Source organism: Thermobia domestica, chromosome 11, assembly GCF_964235325.1.
Source record: "Thermobia domestica chromosome 11, izTheDome1.hap1.1, whole genome shotgun sequence".
In the NCBI taxonomy this organism is placed as follows: Eukaryota; Metazoa; Arthropoda; class Insecta; order Zygentoma; family Lepismatidae; genus Thermobia; species Thermobia domestica.
The window spans coordinates 243,843,516-243,856,518 of record NC_137464.1 but is presented as its reverse complement, the minus strand read 5'-3'; the positions used below and the strand labels follow the sequence as shown (position 1 = coordinate 243,856,518).

Genomic DNA, 13,003 nt, shown 5'->3' with positions numbered 1-13,003 from the left:
ATAAAAATTTGGCAATTTTTGTCATGTAGTCAGTTTACTAATTAACCGAATTTTACATTTTAAAAAGATGGCAACTCTAATACAAAAATACAAAACGGATGTAATACCAAAAGATTAGTACCAGGACTAGTTTTCTTTTTTAAATACAAAAGCTACTTTTGAGTGGTACGAGACAGAAAGACCTATTCTAACAAGTTCTTGCATCTGCCTAGTTAGAAGAACGACTTCGACAATAACGAAGAAGAGGAAGACGAACAAAATTCTCACGTAGCACCTGCCAACCGGGTAATATAACAGCTTTTTTCTTTTCTTTCTTTTAAATAATACCTGTTTATACGCACGTAAATCGGGTTAAACGAAGTAAGAGGTTGTTAAGCGTGAAACAGCCAATTGTTTCAAAGTGGACTAACAACTATACACTGTAGTCATCTTACAAGACAGAATCCAAAAATCTTAGGATGACGTGACAACTTGGTCTGGACAATATAGGCTATTATTTTTCTTTTCACTTATTTTTTTTATTTGTCCTTTATTCGTTTAAGATGTTCCAATAGCTCTTTCGTGACCAAGGAGATGATAGGTTGCGAGAGGACTAATGTCTATTAATTAGACAACAATATTATCGGTGCATAAAAACATTATGTATGTCATATCCTGATTAATTTTCGTTATGGAAAATTACCAACACCTTCTGTAATGTTGCCAGGTCACTTCGTAAATATACTTTTATCTCAGGTTAAATAATACACTGGTAACGATTACATTTTAGAAACATTTTTAAAACCACAATCAGTGGCGTATTTAGGGAGTGGCTATCGGGCTCAAGATCCCCAGCTGAAATTCCGGGGTATGTTTAGTACAAGGGGTCAAAAAGCACGTAAAAAACACAAAATTTACAGGAGAAATGAGTGATGCAAGTAGCCTACTTAGACGTAACATAACGTAACCAAATCTAACTTAACCTATCATAAACTAACGTAAGCTAACCTGAACTAACCTAAACTAACGTAATATTAGTAGAAATAAGCGAAATTCTATCACTTTTTGGAAAATTATGCGGGACTCATACACTAATATAACATAAACTAAACTAACCTAACGTAACCTAAACTAGCCTAACCTAACTTAAACTAACCAACTCTACCTAAACTAACCGAATGTGAACAGATATTACCAAAATAGTAACATTTTTTAGAGAAAAGAGCTGGACCCCTTCTGCTAAACATAGGCCGAAATTCCACGTACAGCAATAATCCTTCTTACCATTTCTAAGAAAAATATGTGCTTGTTTACATATTGTGCATAGCTCCCGAAACCAAATCCTAAATACGCCACTGACCACAGTAATAACTTGGAATACGAACCTAAACCATTTCAGTATCATTCGAGTTCTAAGACGATTGTTTCGACTTTAAAACAATAGAAACTCGACTAATTTGTTTCTAGATTCCACAAATTCGAAGTTTCATTAGGGGTGCCAACGTCCGGTAATTTAACGGATAGTTCGGTTTTTGACCTTGTTCGGTGTCCAGTACAACTTCAAAACCGAACGTTAAATGCCCGGTACTTTTTCTTCTTATTAGTTCTATTCTCTGTTCTATTCAGATTATTTTGGAGTGACGAAAGGAATCGTTTGTCGATGAACATGGTTAAAGCAGAGCTTATAATTTGCTTAAATATCGACTGTTGTGCAAGGAATTTGCTGAAGAGATTGAAGGCAGGAAAATTTACTAAACTTATCAAAATTGCTAATGGTCAACAAAAGTACATTTTCAAGAGCGCAGCTAGCACTGGTTCATCCTCGGCTACATCTTCCAATTAAATAATGCATCCAGATTCAGTAAAAGCATGTAGGTATCATCATGCGCGCCGACTACATTGGGTGCTCCGGAGCTCCGGCACCCACAAGAGTTTTAGTGTGGACCCGTTGCTCTTTCATTTAATTCAGCCGTGTTACCGACTGAACTAGGGCAGCCGAAACTTACCCTTATAGTACCGGTATATTTTATTTTATCACAGCATAGTCCTTTATGCAGTGTTCATAAAATATTTTAACTAAAAATAAATCAATCTAATATCGAGACTTCCCTTAAAATATATAGGCTAGCACAACCCGCCATTGATATGCACCCACATAAATTTTTAAAGTCGGCGCCGTTGAGTATTATAAGCAGGGATGGGCAAAACCGGTTTCGGTTTTCTTCAAAAAACGATTCGGGTTTCAGTTTGATTTTTCACCGAAACCGGTTTCGGTTTTGTTCAAAAACCGGTTCGGTTTTTCACAGAAACCGGTTTTGGTTAAAACCTTTGGAAAGCAAAACTATTTCTGTATAAATGGAATCGGTTTCCGGAGAACAACGAAACAAACCGGTTTTTTTGAAAATTTTCGGACACCGGTTTCGGTTTTCCTAAAAACCGAAAAACCGGTTTTTGTTTCCACCAGTAGAGAGATCACCAGTCCTAGCAATGCTTCTAATGTCGTAGAGACGGTACTCTACGAGGGTGCCCGGTATTTCAATTTTCAAAAGTTGGCAACCTTAATTTTCATACTGGTTTAAACAGTAGGTACATTGGATTTTGAGGCAAAATATGAACAAATAATAGAGATACTTGAATAAAAATGAGCATTCTAGGGCCGATGGCAAATACACTAAGTTGTTATTGTATAAATAAAAATTTCCTTAAAGATCAAATTTAACAGATTTCAAAATAGCGCTAAAAAGTAGAAAATAACAAAAAGCGCTTAAAAGCAGAAAATGATTTAAAAATTGTTAAAAACCGAAAACAATTCATAACTATTAGCTTATCTATTGAATTTTTGAAGGATTTGCCAACTCAAATAAATTAAGATTCCATAAAATCAAATCAAAAGAAATTTTTTAGGCATTAATTTGCTTGACCAATTGACACAAACTGCAAATTGTTATTTACAGATAACAGAAATGAATTATTTTCTGCTTTTAAGCACTTTTTAAAATTATTTTCTGTTATTTACAGCTTTCTTTTGAAGTAAGATAATATTTTGTAAAGTTTTTATTATCTGCTTCTTAGCGTGTTTTTGAAGTCAGTTAGTCTTCCTTTAAATTTGTTTAATTTTTCCAGTTTTTCGTTACCTGAAAAATTTGACCCTTTCGTGGGAAAATTTTTCTACAAGAGATGAGACGATACCTCCTCTAAGCTTCCCAGCACACATTCAAAGCAAGCAAACAAAATAATTTCTCGAGTGCAATTACCATTTCCATAGTGAAAAGACTTATGAGTAATGGGAATATCGCTTCGCAGTGCAGCGAATAAGAGCATACCTAGGCTCACTTGGCGGGAAATATGCTTCCCTCTGTCCACAAAAGGGTTAAGTAGAGACTTAAACTAAAGGCAAGTCATTAACTTCCTATCAGAGCTCCTTCGTGGCTAAGCGGTTAGCATACGCGCCTTTGGCATGGGAGACCCGGGTTCGATTCCCGGCGGGAGCTCATGTGGTTCGGATTCCACGTTAATCAGTAAGTCCCCTCTCATATAGCCTCGTTGCTGAACGGGACGTTAAACTCAATTAACTCCGTATCAGTGTTCGTAGTTTTCCTTAAGAAAATTTTCCTCGACTGCCACAAAATTTTCCCTTTTCTTATTAAATTTACCTTAGTTTGTTGAATGTCCAATTCCTATGACAGAAGTTATGTGATAATATTAATTTAGCTATATTAAAGAAAGTGCGAACCACATTTGTTTTCTTCATCTGCTTTAAGCTTTTTTTTTTTTTTTTTTTAAAAAAAAACTATATTTTTGTCATAAATACACTCAGGCAACAATGGGTGCAAATTATGCTACTTTAAATAGACACATCTACATATACAAACTATCGATATTGTTTTGGTTTATTTCTGAAGAACAAAGAAAAATTTAAACATTTCTATTGGTCAATCCGTCAGCGCGAAAATTTCCCTGGTTTTAGTCGATTTATCGAAAAATTCCCCTTTTCCCTTTTTGCTAAAATTTACCTACAAAATTTCCCCATTCTATCAAATTTTCAAATAGATGAGGTTCGTGTCTGGGATGTTTTTTATCATTTCACTTTGATCATGCAACTTGAGGGAGAAGAAGATATTTAAATATGATCGAAAGTGACAGATATTAGTGTCGAATCCATAGTTTTCGAGGTCACTCAGATGAACAGTGACACTTCCTATGCCGTTTAAATCGAAATTCAGCCTCGCAACTGAAATAGGGCCTATATAAAGAAGTTATACATTTAAAGTTTTTATTTCAACCCAGCGAAGCAGAGGTATGAAAACATCAACCAAAATGGTGATACAGAATTATTGCTCTTATTAAGCGAAAATGGATTTTTTTTTTTTTTAAGAAAATAAAACTTACGTCCGTAGTCCTGAATGTCATGAAAGGTATTTTAATGGATGGACTTTCAAAACTGTCCAATCGGTTTTAGTAGTTATACACAATACATGATAAATATTTACGGAAGTATTTTTTTTTTTTTTTTTTTTTTTACTGTCTTCCTCTATTGGTGGGAAAAACAAGGTACATACAAAGTCTTCGTAATTCTAGAAATAATTAGTAAGAAGAAATTGCAATAGAATCCACAAGAGGTGAGAGTCGATTTTGGAAAGTAAGCTGTCGATTTTTTTTTAAATCCAAAATTTAAGTATGCTACTTTCACTATTTGCAGAAAGGTTCAGGAAATAGGATTAGTTCAACTACTTTGAGTATCGAGAAGATGAGAATGTCAGGAAGCAGAAAAAAAATACACTACCTTTTTTTTTTTTTTTTTACCAGAAGACAGAGTATCCGATATTTTCATTCATGCTATGGAGACCCGCCGGATTTTCCACAGGCACCAGATTTTCATGACCAGTGCTTGAGACATGGCTGGACATAAGGGACATTATATTATGTTTAGCTGGAGTATAATACGTGTATGTCACTGCAGGATATAAATAAATGTGTAACTAATTGAGCCGGAATGGAATCTTATTTGATTGTAGAGGAAACTAGAGACGGCCTGAGCAAAGAAAAGACATTCTATTGATTTCTGTTGTTTGGATTATTTAGGTGAACGATACTTCTCGGATCTGCTTTCGATGTTTCTTCATTACTCTTTCTGTTAATGTCTAGTGACCTCCTGTTATGTCTTCACAGCATCTTTCTTCTTGACAAAACTTCCTACGGATCGCAAGTCATTCTTATCAACACGAAATAATGATAATAAAGGCGTTTCTTAAAGGGTACTGGATTAAAGACCAAGACATGAAGTCATTTGTCATTCGTCATTTGTCATTTGTCATTCATTTTTCATTTGTCATTTAAAGGTCAATGCACATCATCATCTAACCAGTCATCGTCTTTGAATCGCCAATGAACAATCAGTACGTGCAGTACTTGTTCTACTATGTTCAAAATAACAGCATTATGCAATTTTCGAAACGAATAACTACTGGTACTGGTCGTAGTCATGGACTGGTATTGGAGAGCTAATATACCTTTCTTTAGTTTTTTAAAACTTCCTTTTTCCTTAAGGTAAGTCACGAAAACCAACACGCGAGAATAATTTCATGACTGACCTTGCAATAATTTTCGCAGTTCTTCTTAAATAAAGTCAATTTTTGCTAAACGAACAAGTAAAATTATCTAGCGTTTCAGGCTTTGTAATATTCTGTTAGTCGATGAGCCAGCTAGTAATAGAGTGTTAGACTGGACTCCTGCTATGTATTTATTAATTTTTCAGTTTTACATCTCACGGATGTGCTACTTAAACTAAATGGACAATGCTGAAAAACAACACATGACACCCATGCCCTAAACGGGATTGGAACTCACGACCATCTTTGTTAATGGTACCGGAACCGTTAAATATAAATGTGTTCTCCTAGGTGGTAGTTCCGAAATTGAAACAATTTTCTCAAAAAGGACCTCATACCGTAAACGTCGCCAACACCTAGTGACCCACTTGCCAGTAAATGTCGATCGTCGATATATCGACGAGTCGAAAGATTGTCGCTAGTGTGCCATTGGCGGCAGGGTTTCGTCGAGTCGAAACAGATATCTAGAATCGGGGTGTTGAAGTTAGTACCGCGTAGCAGCGAGGACTTCATTTTGGTCGGTGCTCCTTCGATTCGTCGCGCAGAATCGCGAAGGGACCAACATGAACTATTGCCTGTCATGTGCATGCGGTTATTATTATATATTATTTTTTCCTGACGAGTTTTTCCTAAAGTGAGCTCCGAGGTCAAGAGTAACTTCTGCCTCTACATCATGAAGTGAAAAATCTTGAGATTAGTGCATATAATTGTATGAATTTAGACAACAACTGTCGCTGATCGTTAGAAAGTGAATATGGGAGAACTAAGAAATAGAGTTGTAGAAATCTAAAATAATCCACATATTCTTTACTACTAATTTTATTACTGTACTAATTATTATTTACAGTTAGTCTTCTCTTCAAAGTTTATGGTATGATTATTGTTTTCTTCCCGTTTGTACACAGAAAATTCTTAAAAGTATTTATAGTTGAAACTGTCGATAGAAAAGAAAAAGCGTAGTCCTCTTAAACAATATTATTCTAATTGAGATGTTAGTTAATGTCTTGGCCCTGCGCATCGGAGTCGCCACCCACTATTTCTATAAAGTAGGAAATATAGATCAATCAGAAGAAACACGATTCTTCGTGTGTTGTGAGGTAACATATCAAGGAAATGTATAATTTACAGTTTACGGTAAGTATCAATTATAACATAACTTCATTTATTAACAAATCCATTATTTATTTATTTTCTATATTTCTTCTTTCAGGTTCAGCCTAAATTTCGCACGACGTGTCCTTTGAAGATCTCGTTACACACGTGGTAAGTATACGACTTCCTATACTTTCATCAATTATAACCATATTTTATATTTCTCATTTATATTCACATTACTCTATTTTCACTCTTTATATATATGTATATATCATTTAATCTATATATATATATTTCACCCATTTACATTAACTAATATTTTATTTATTTTATTTTCCAGGTCAGTCGACTCCCACTATATTTGGTAAATGAGCATCTCCAGAAACAAAACAATGTATGTGGATAATGAACCTTATATGTATTTTAATTAGCTTAGAAGACAGTGGTTTTATTTTTTAATGAAATTATTAAATGTATTTCTTCAATTTATTACTGAATTGATAACTTCCAACTGTAATTTCCCGATTGTAACGTCCACTTTAATTTTCCGTAACTTTATTGTCGTCATAATGTATATTTATCATATCTATGATCCAAAATTGTAGAGTTTGATATACACATGAAATTTTGAACAGTCTGATTATATCTGTATATTTTATATTTCAAATTCCATATTTATGGAGGCAGAGAATATTGGGAGAGGAAGAAAGTCTCTCCCGACCTAAGTTTTCAGTTAGAATTTCATAGTGTATTGCCACATTTCTTCCACAAAATAACAATTAAATAATATATACATATTACCTGTTACGGTTATCTTTAAATAAAGTAGCTTATATTCTGGACTTACTACAAATATCAACATCAAATCGACACTTTTAAAATCAACAACCTATCTTTTTCATTTATTTATATTTCGCTTCGAAAAAATTTTCATACTTTAAATTTAGATCATATGTTACAGACCGGAAAGCTTATCACCACACTTCTCAATATGTAATGCGACGGCGAAGGTTAAGAATAGCGGCGCTAATGTGACGGCGAAGGTTAAGAATAGCGGCGCATTACAGACTCCCCTTTGTCTGAAAAAAATTTTGTCGTTGGATAAAATTTTCTAAAATTCAATATTCACATTTGTCTTCTTCTGAATAAAATTTAGAAGTTCGTAAACCTTTTCGACTAATCCGTTGTACATACGACTATTTAATTTTAAATTACACTTTAAAGTTACCTAGTTTGCTTGGCTTGCAGTTAATTAACATTCACAATTGCAAATTTCTGAATAGTTTCCTTTTCGATATAAACGATAACAGTTTGTAGAACTACCAACATCGATTATAAGATAATAACTACAAAAATTAAACATCAACATATCAATAATGAAATAATATTAACTTGTCAAACACAACATAACTTCAAAATTTGTAAAGTTCTTTCCGAATCATTCAACCGGTATCAAATACAAACTCAGACAACCTTTCCAATCGCCATGGTTTACTGATATCTCTGTTGCTGTGTCCTGTTTTGATTTTTATTTCTCCTTCCTTTTTATGTCTTTCATGCTTCCAGTTTGTTCTCAACTTTCTCCTTCTCATTTTCTTTCTTCCTAAGTGAATCCTTCTCTTTTTTTCTTTACTTTGTTCTTTATTTCTTAACTTCATCTTTTTTTTCCCTCCATTTCCAACTTCGAATTTCTTTCTTTGCGTTTCGTCTTGTTTCTCTATCCTGGATTCCGAATCCTGATTTCTTTATTTCTTCATTTTTATTTCGAATCCTTCCATTTCTGTGTTTTTCCACTTCATTTTTCTTTCGACTGCACGGATTGCACATTGCACAGATGGGTTACTCATACCTTCGATTTCCTCTAAAAGACACTTCTTACTCTGACTTACGTCACCTTTACACTGACTGACCAGTTTCCTTTCACGTTCTTCTTGCGCTTTAACTCGGTACTCTTCTATTCGCTTACCATATATTAACCTTTTCCTTTTCTTCTCGGTTTTCCTCTCATTTCTTCTCCTCATACATTGATGTCTACCATTTCTCTTTCGATGACATACCGAGCAATAATTTTTTTTTATATGATTACTTAGCTTTAGGGATTTTCCGTAGTTGTGATGATAATATTCTAATTTATATTTTCCAGTACTTTCGCCTTTCTCTTCTCTTAAACTCTTTTGAATGTTTACACTGCAAACTTGTTCTTCTTCTAATGGCATGACACATATATTTTCTCCACATTCCCTTTCTTCCTTTCCAACACATTGGTTTGCTACTGGAGTCTCCGAATCATCTCCTAACAAATCATTAACTAGTTTGGTATCCTCCCTAGTTTTGCTATTTTCAATATATCCTTCCTGACACTCAAGCGCTTCCATCTGATTTTTACTTTGTTGTTCCACTTTATCTACGACTTGTGTTTGTATTTCAGTACGATCAAGCTCAGCAATTTCCTTCCTTAAATGGTTCTTAAAGTCATCTAAGATATTATCCACTTTCGTTTGCAACTGAGATGCAAGTCGTGAAAATGCTTGATCCATATACATTTTTATATCTGTATGAACTTGCGTGCTCTGTTCAGCAAGACAACACATCATCTTTACGGTACTAAGATCGGCTTCTTTTGTTTGTGCATTACATCTACCATCTCTAGTCTTTTCTTTTTTATCTCATGGCATTTCTCTTCTATACTTTTCTTTTTTTCTTTCTGTCTGTGTCTGTGGTTTCCATTGCCTTTCACCTTCGGTTTACTTCTACTGTGATCTTCGTGTCTTCTTTTCTTCTTTTCTCTTGTTTCTTCCTTATTTTCACTTTTATGTTTTCTCTCCTTTTTCGTATCATCTGCATCACTTTTACTTTTCTTTGATTTCTTCTTTTCCGTTACATGTTTTGTTACATCTTTCACTATTTTATTCTCTCTTGTTTCGTTCCTTTCTTCTATGTGCCTATATTTTCTGTTTTCTTTATCTTTTACATTTTCTATTTTACTTTTTGCTATTTTCTTCTCTTTTTTCTTTTCATCTGTATTCTCTATTCTTATCCTTTCCTTTTTCCTCTCTTTACTTTTAATAACATCTTTTATTTCTCTGATTTCCTCCTCCATATTTATTTTATTCTTCTTTAATTATAGTTCGGAAGAGCCTCATCTTCTTCCCCGCTTTCTATCTACCACCTTTTATTATTTTTTTCATAATAAAATATTCACAAAACTTCTACAGGTTAGTTTCACATTGTTCCTTTCCCACAACGTTGTAATCACATTAAAATCCTGTAGACTGGGTTCGCCATTTTTGTACAGGACAAAAGAAATCAACCCTCTCTTGAGTTAGCTCTATCCTATACTTTGTTATTGTTTCGCTACTTGTTGTGGTATATATATTATATTATATTTACATCGATGTGATTTGTTGTTATGCGGAATTCCTTTATTATTATTATACTACAACAATAGCTTGTGTTGAAGAACATTTACATGTTGACAGACGTTGGAAACGTCTGAAGCGTTGGCCCATCACGCAGCGGTCGCCATCCCATTTAGCTTGTGTTACGGGAAAATACCTGAAGGATACATAGATTAAACAAGTTCATGGATAACATGTGAAATAACATCTGGGAATGAAAACAGCGTAGCTCGGCGAAACTGAGAAAATGGATATGTTATACTAAATTTTCTTAATATTTGAAATAAAACTTGCACTAGGATTATTGTAAACTTGATTTATAAATATTTCATAAATATATACATATATCTTAATGATCCTTGTGTCTTCTGATTTTGACAGGATTCTGCACATCGCGTCCTTTCTAGAGTCATATCCTTAATAACGTAATTATTATGATTCAACCTTCCCTGCATCAATTAATTAATACATTATTCATTCAATATATATATATATATATATATATATATATATATATATATATATATATATATATATATATATATATATATATATATATATATATATATACAGTGAAACCTCTGAATAACGGACACCAATGGGACATGAATTTTTGTCCGCTATTGAGAGGTGTCCGTTACACAGAGGTTACAGAAATTTAATTTATCACAATGGTAATTGTATGCAGTAATATACAGTAAATGCATTATTATGAGCGTAGATACGTAAAATTCAATATGAAAATATTCTATTTAGTACGCATTTGAATTAGTGGGAGGGATGAAGGAGAAATATAATTCTGTTAAATAATATTATTACTGGGGAATGTGTTAATATATTCGTTCTTTGGATGAAAAGGCAAGTTATTGGAAGTGCATATGTTTATTGACCCAGTCCCAATCACAAAGAATATCCTCTTAAAGAAAGTGAAAAGAGAGCCGGGAAACCCCTAAACCCAGACTTGTTCCAGTATCATAAGTAAAAGGAAAATGTTACTTTAAAAAAAAAAAAAAAAAAAAAAAAAAAAAAAAAAAAAAAAGTAAGAGAGGAAATGTTATTGTAAAACAAACATTATTTTGTTATTTAAGAAACTGTCGGGAAAGATGCAAGGTCCAGATGAAAAAGGGCTAAATTTGTTAGGGAAGGGAAGATCTTTCGCGTAGAATTCTTGGCCTTACGACTGACCTGCATGAGTGTTATTACTTATTGAAGGTTTTCTAGGATTTCCATCAGAAAGCAGTTTATTGCGGGCATAAACAAAGAAGAATTTCAAGTTCAGCTTGAAGCTGTTCTGTTTGATGGTTCACCAGGTCTAGACTCATGATAGATACACTTGTGGGGAACAGATTTTTCTGTCTACTGTAATATATTGCGGAACCGAGAATAATTCCTGTCCGTTATGAAGAGGTTATTGAAAGTTTGGGGGGGAAAGGACTGTCCGCGTCCGTATCTGAGAGTGTCCGTTAAAGGGAGGGTTTTGTTCCATAAGACAACATATAAATTTGCCGGGACAAAAAACTGTCCGTATTATAGAGGTGTCCGTTAAGGGAGGTTTCACTGTATATATATATATATATATATATATATATATATATATATATATATATATATATATATATATATATATATATATATATATTATCATTATTATTTCTTCATTCTATTCTCCTTTCTTCCTTCCTTCTTTATTTTTTTTTGTTTTAAACATACTATTAAAATTATTTTCTTTATCTGCAGGTTCGTTGATTACAAACACGATATTACTATAATTAATTATAAGAAAATAACTTATACGGAGACGCGAGGCTTCATCCGTCATATTCAAGATCATACAAACGTACGTAGTTTGGAACCATTAAAATAAACTTGTTCCAGAAATAATATCCAAACAATGTTTCTTGCCACGATGTACATTCTATAAAATCAGATTCATTTCACTTCGTTATTAAATATATTGGATTTCTGTAGTATTGGATTTCATGGATATATTCGCAGACATAAAATTTTGTAACATATAAAATTTACTTTATATTCTAATATTTAGATTATCATTGTTATTGATCGGTGGAAGAAACGGTTCAGGGAGAGAAAAGTCTCTCTGACCTAAACTTTAAAATAAATACATTTTTATTTCTTTCATATCTCCTGACACAAATAAATAATTAACATCAAACATATTTTTACCTTCAAAAGATATATTTAATTCTGGACAGCTATTCTTAAAGGAGATGTTTTAATTAATCTTCAATCTTCTTGAATTCATCAACTATTTTTTTCTTATTGATTATTATCGATTCGAAAAAAATATTAATTTTATGTATATTTTAATTTTAGTATCTGAAGATACAGACCAGTGTCAAATTTCCCCTTGTCCAAATACTAAGTAATGCGCTGAGGTGTAGGTATAGATTAGCGGCGCATTACAAAGTAAATAGACGCGCGTCATTTTGTCATAAAATTATAGGGCGATTTATCTGAACACATTTTATCTTATTTCAAACGGTTATTGTCGAATATACACGGTTAAAGGAACACTCTGATTGGCCAAATTAAAAACACCTCAACGATTTATCCCTCTACAAACCAGGGTTTCTACATCGTCTTCATGGCGAAGTCTGAAGAACACGCACCTAGTGATTATAAGTTTGGTGGTTCGCGCCCACCCCGGGGTACTTTTTTTTTAATGCGTTTAAACTCACCTTAATGTAAAGAAATCACGCATATAGGCAATTTAATATTTTTGGGGAAGTATTTTTTTGATTCATTGGCGTTTCATCGCGTCTCTGCTACTGGTGGTATAATTTTCAAAACGGAAGTGGGGCCACAGCGGATCATCGCTGCAGAGCCGCCAATTTTTGGCGAGAGGTCACTAGTGGTCCATCGGTGCTCCACCGACGTTTACGGCATGAGGGATTCGTACAC

The 13,003-nt window shown here is 33.5% G+C and overlaps 1 long non-coding RNA gene across 2 annotated transcripts in view; it reads left to right on the top strand.

Moving 5' to 3' along the window:
- LOC145664876 (uncharacterized) overlaps positions 1-13,003 on the top strand; it is an 87,365-nt gene that overhangs the window by 63,815 nt on the left and 10,547 nt on the right. For both annotated transcript variants that reach the window (XR_014127536.1, XR_014127535.1), the window contains exons 2-3: positions 6,799-6,851; positions 7,024-7,077. This is a non-coding gene — a long non-coding RNA (uncharacterized LOC145664876). The remainder of the gene's footprint in view (positions 1-6,798; positions 6,852-7,023; positions 7,078-13,003) is intronic.